The following is a 6,000-nucleotide window of genomic DNA, read 5'->3' on the forward strand; positions in this document are numbered from 1 at the left end:
TTTTCCTTATCGAACAAGATGGCTTTTTCCATATGCTCTTCATCCCTCCCATAGTTTGGCCAGATCTTCATGATCGAATTGGTCTCATGGATCATCAACGCTGATGGAGTCAGAGAGCTTCTTGAGCCGGTGCAGACTGATTCTGTGCCAATCACCCCCACACCTATGACTGCAGATCCAATCTTGAAACCACCTCCGAGGTCACCTTCATCAACAACTCATCGCCTGCTTCCTCGCTACTAGAGGAGGCAGATCAACAATGACGATATGATTGCATCCATCGATCAGGTCGGTCACAAGCTCGTCGATTGCCTCTCCATCGCCGAATTGGCTCTAAACACCCTCGTTTAGCACCGACCACCCACCGATCTAGATCTGCTAGAGGCTGCTTGGAAGACTCTAAGGGTTATGGCCCTGCCCTTTGGGCTCGCCAAAACCATCGCCACCTTCCAAGATGCCCTAAGAGGCAAATTCGCCGACCAGGTGGGAGACGCTCATCCTCTCGTCGACTAGTTTGCCAACTAGCCTCCACCAGCCGTCAACATGCTCCACGTCAGCCGGCGTTCTAGGGCATCCCTCCAGACCATCCTGGAGGAGAACCCAGACTCCGAGTCCCAAGACTCTATGGAGACCCTCGTCAAAACCTCCACTGAACAAATTCCTCTCCCTCCTTTCCAGGGTGGTGCGATCTTCCACGTCAGCGTCGATAGCCCTCCTCGGAATAGTGAGGCCAAGGAGGAATGCGCCGCTTGCGAGAACTGGAACATCAACCATGCCCAATGCCGAGCAAATGAGAACGCCCTTGTGATGGTCGAGCAATAGCTCGACTCGCAAGGGAGGCCACTCCAGCGCAACCTCGATGAAGAGTTTCTCCGTGTTGATGGCCATGACATTTTCAAGACTCTAAGCGCCAATCTGGCAGTAGCCTCCAATGAGCTCGCCCACCTCGCGCAGATGCCCAAGCTTGCCAAGGTCACTGCCATGCTTAAAGCAGCATACTATCAGGTCAATGAGATCCGCTAAGATCAGAGACCCTCATACTCCACCACTTCGATCTGCCGATCAGTTGCCACAAGGACCGATCGCTGCCAAAGTCGCTTCACTGACCAGCATCATGATGATAGGTAGCCCCCCCAAGGTGGAGCTAGGGGCAACCACGCCGAACATCACCACCAACATGACTAGGAGGTCGACCAAGATGTCCGAGTGCACCTCAACAATCGCCGAGATGCACGATGATGTATCGACGAACGCTGATTCGGTCGCCATGAAGATGAAATCTACCACCGTCAGGAGTACGAACAAGAGTACGGTAACCCAGACTTAGCGATCGAGCCACTCGCCGGTGGCAACACTACTAATGATGGTGCCGACAACCCCGAGGGGCCTCTGACATTTACAAGGACACTCTGAATGCTTCAGTGGCCTTGTAGTTTCAAGATCACTAGGGTTGAGCCCTACGAAGGAAGGATGAACCCGACATAGTGGCTTTAGGCTTATGCCACTACTATCCACACCACCAGAGGAGACACCAATGTCATGGCAAACTATCTTCATGTCATGCTAACGCCTGCTGCCATAAGCTGGTTTACCAGCCTTGCCCTAGACTCCATCGGATCCTAGGAGGAGCTGAAAAAAGTCTTCACCGATAACTACATGGCTACGTGCACTCGGCCAAGCACCAAGCATGACTTGAACCGCATCGACCAGAAGCCATCCGAGCTCCTCCGCAGCTATATCCGACGCTTTTTCGAGATGAGGAACTCTATCCCCAACATCACGGAAGCCAAGGTCATCACCGCTTTCATCCGAGGACTCCACCACCGCGAGCTTCGCTCAAAGTTCAACCGCAAGCCGCCTATTGGGATTGGCGAGATGATCACAACCGCCAACCAGTACGCTGATGCCAAGGAAGCCGAGGTGCGCTTCAACAAAGATACGGGCACCCAACGCCCAACACGCCGCTATGACGACCGCCCCGCCGACCGCCGCCACAGCGACCGCTGCTTCGACGACTGTAATTATCATCATTGTGAGATTGGGAGTAAATCCAAGTACATTGCTTGAGTGTTTGCATCTAGAGGCACTTGGTGTTCGTGTTTCGCTGCGGGATTCACTTGTTACTCTTGGTGGTTGCCGCCACCTAGATGGCTTGGAGCAGCGAGGATCGTCGAGCGGAGAGTGGTGATTGTCTCTGGCTCCGGTCGTGGTGATTGTGAGGGGTTCTTGACCTTTCCCTGGTGTAAGGAAAATGGACCCTTGGCCCATTTACTTTGAATTTTAGTGTTTGATGACCAACACAACCAAATTGGACTAATGAATTTGTAAGTGTTTGTTTTGTAGTCCAATAGGGTGCAAGACATGACTTGGACGAAGGCGACATGATGATCCGATGATCAACACCTTAAAGCAAGACCTTAGGAGCACAAGAGAAGACCCAAGAGATCAAGCAAAGTCCAAGCATGAAGATTGAAACCAAGCCGTACGCAAGATCATGAAGAAACGAGCTCACTGTGGTGACCGGACGCTGGACAAGCGATCAGACGCTATGACCGGACGCTGGGTGGAGACTCGGTAGACAGGCGACTAGACACGAGGACCGGACGCTGGCGGCAACCGACCGGATGTAGGAACGCAGCGTCCGATCGAGTACAGTAAGGTTCCAGAGCGGCATATCTGCGACCGGACACGTCCGATGGCAGGCGACTGGACGTTGGCCAGTGTCCGATCAGTGTTTTGCTGTCTCAATGGTTGGAACGACCGGACGCGTCCGGTTAGGACAATTCAGCGTCCGATCAGTAGCAGAATTGCAGGAGTTTGACTCCAACGGCTACTTTCTTAGTGGGGCTTATAAATACAACCCCTAACCGGCCATTTGAGTAGAGTGGAGCTGAGGAAACATACCAAGGGTGTTGACAGACTATTTTAGTGATCTCCACTTGCATAGTGCTTAGTGTTTCATTAGGTGATTAGCATAGGTGCTTTGCGAAGTGCTTAAGTTGATTAGACCACCGCTTATGTGCTTGCTCTAGGTTTAGGCCTAGTGTTTAGTGAGGTTAGCATACCTCTTGCTATACGGTGCTTGCGAGCACCATTGTTGTACATCGGAGGGGATTGAAGTCTTGCGAGCAATGTTTTCCTAAACGGTAAACGGTAGACAGTCGGTGAGGTCTCGTGTAGCGTTTAGACTGTGTACACGGCGTGTACACGGTTTTACATGGATTACTTGTTTTTACTTTATTTGTAAAAATAACTATAATAACCTGTGTATATATTCCTATAACATAGATATTATAGAATTACACAACAACGGTTAGTCCAATAATATAGAATTAAGAACCTAATAGCCTAAGTGCCTAATAAAATACTCCCTCCATCTCAAAATAAGTGCACATCTCGCTTATCGAGGAGTCAAACTCTTTTAAGTTTGACTAAGTATGTAGAAAGTAATATTAATATTTGTATATTCAAATAATTTTATTATGAAAGTATATTCAACAACTAATCTAATGGTACTTATTACACATCATAAACATTGGTAATATTTTGAAAATAATCAGTGTTCGCCTACACGGCCGTGTAGACCGATTACACGACCGTTTTTACCGTTTACACGGTGATCCCGTGTAACCTACCGTTTATGGCCTAAACTGCACGTTAGGCTACCGACTAGCGATTACACACCGAGTAATCGGTCTACACGGCCGTGCAGGTGAACACTGCTTGCGAGATCACACCAACCGAGTTTGTGGTATGGCTACCACCGTGTACCGAAGGGAACAAGGCCTGCGGCGTTTCGACCGGAAGCTTGATAGTGAAGACGGCGGGGAGCATCCGGGAGAGGCTTGCCGGAAGGCATGTCGGAGACCCACTTGCACGTGGGGAAGGCCCGAGGCTATCCATGGAGTTACCCGACTGGGAGCTTGGCCCTTGCGAGGGATTCCTTGTGAGGGGCTCCAACGAGGACTAGGAGGAAGCTTACGTGCTTCTCGATACCTCGGTAAAAATACCGGAGTCATCGACGGGAGTTTGCATATCTCTACCTTGATCTTTACCTTCTGCATTTACATTGTTTACAATTACTCTTTTGCGGTAGAGATAGCAACACACTAGCAAAACCATAGTTGCACTTTTAGATAGTTTATCTTTTGCATAGGTTTTGCTAGAGTAAGAAAAAGAGACCATAGTTTTAGGAGTTAGAATTTTAAGTTGCCTAATTCACCCCCCCCTCTTAGGCGTCATGGTCCCTTCACCTAGCGGAGAGCCAAAAGGTACTCTAGTGGATTGCTTGTGGCTTGTATGATCCTTATCTTGTGTTGGTTGTGTGGCACCATATTAAGGGTTTGGCGTGTGAAGCCAATTAGCGCATGAACCTCCAAGTGAGTGAATCGCCACAATGGGGACTAGCTTGCTGGCAAGCAAGTGAACCTCGGTAAAAAATCATTGTGTATATTATTTGATTCCGAGGTGATTGATCTTCATTGATATTCATTCTAGTGATTGATTGGTTCATTCCTCGACACGGCGGTATAACTATCTTGCTCACTCTCTTTACATTACCGCAAACTAGTTGTCAAGCTCTTTAGTGTAGCTAGTTGTGAGAGCTTGTTAGCTTGGTTGGTGTGGCTCTTTAGCTAGTTTTTGAGAGCACACTAACTTAGTATAGTCTCATAGCTATTGTGTGGATAGATACTATCTAAACTAGAATTGTGGTAGGTGGTTTGCATTTTGAGTAGGCTAGCGCAACACTTGCTTCGCCTCTTAATTGTCTAACCGGTTTGTTAAGTGTTGTTGTATAAATTTTTATTAGGCTATTCACCCCCCTCTAGCCATTAGGACCTTTCAAGTGGTATCAGAGCCGAGGTCATTGTGATTTGAGGCTTAACAACATTCGGTGTAAAAATAGCTCAAATCAACAACAGTAAAAAGCCACCCCAATTTGATGGCTCAAATTATCCCTATTGGAAGGCTAAGATGACAACTTATATCAAGGCAATCAATAGGAAGGTTTAGAAGGTGGTAGAAACAAAGATTGAGATAGAAGATGAAGAGGCTCCCACCGCCACAAAAGAAATGCTGCTCCAAAACAATGACATTGCTCTTAGTACCATCCGTGATGCTTTAGATGAGAGAACTTTTGAGCAACCACCTTCATCGATCGATAAACCACCGGACCAACAAACCGACAGCAATAACCCCACAAAAAAGCCATCTGTTGGCGCAATAGCAGCGGGAGATCGGAGGAAGAAGCGATGATATGGACGCGATGGAAAGAAGAAGAAGGGAAGCAGCACGGCAGTCATGGGGAAGGGGAAGGGCTGGTAGCACGCGACTATAAGCAGTAGCAGCTGGAGGAGGACGAAGCAAATCTGTGGGCTGTGCCGTCACGAGCCAAGGGGCCTGGACCGACACGAGCGAACCCATGTACTCCTCTCCTCGGCAGTGAGGGGAGAGAGGGGGGCGGTCACTGTCGGTGTCATGGCCGCCGACTCAAGGAGGCAGAAAGCAAAACCGGCGGCGGCGTCCGAAGGTCCCGGTTTCGTTATCGACTCCGGTCCCATGGCCCGGACACGTGGGCCTGCATGCCATGGCTGACTGGGCTCGTCCCCTGGAGCGGTTTCGCCGACTCACTCCAGACGTGTTTTCGGCTTGGTTAATTTCCTTTTGGGCCGGCCCAAGGCACATTTCTTTACAAATAGTAGCCCACGAGGTAACCGGGTCCCCCCAGGGCTTCCTTCCTCTTTATATATACTAGTACATCACGCGCGCCCTCGCGCGCTGGCCAGTCACTCAGTTAAGGCATAGGTAAAAAATATGTTTAACAAATCTTGGAATCAGCATTATGTGGAGGTAATCAACAATAAAATTATAGCAGGCACCTTTTTTCACCACCCTGGAAGAAAACTCGGGCACTTGGAAGTCGAGGGCTCCAGAGTTATTCCGAGGCCGGACCAACAAACAGGAAGCTACATTAGAGAAAGCTGAATCAACAAGGGAACA

The sequence above is a fragment of the Miscanthus floridulus genome, chromosome 3 (assembly GCF_019320115.1).
Source record: "Miscanthus floridulus cultivar M001 chromosome 3, ASM1932011v1, whole genome shotgun sequence".
Taxonomy (NCBI): domain Eukaryota; kingdom Viridiplantae; phylum Streptophyta; class Magnoliopsida; order Poales; family Poaceae; genus Miscanthus; species Miscanthus floridulus.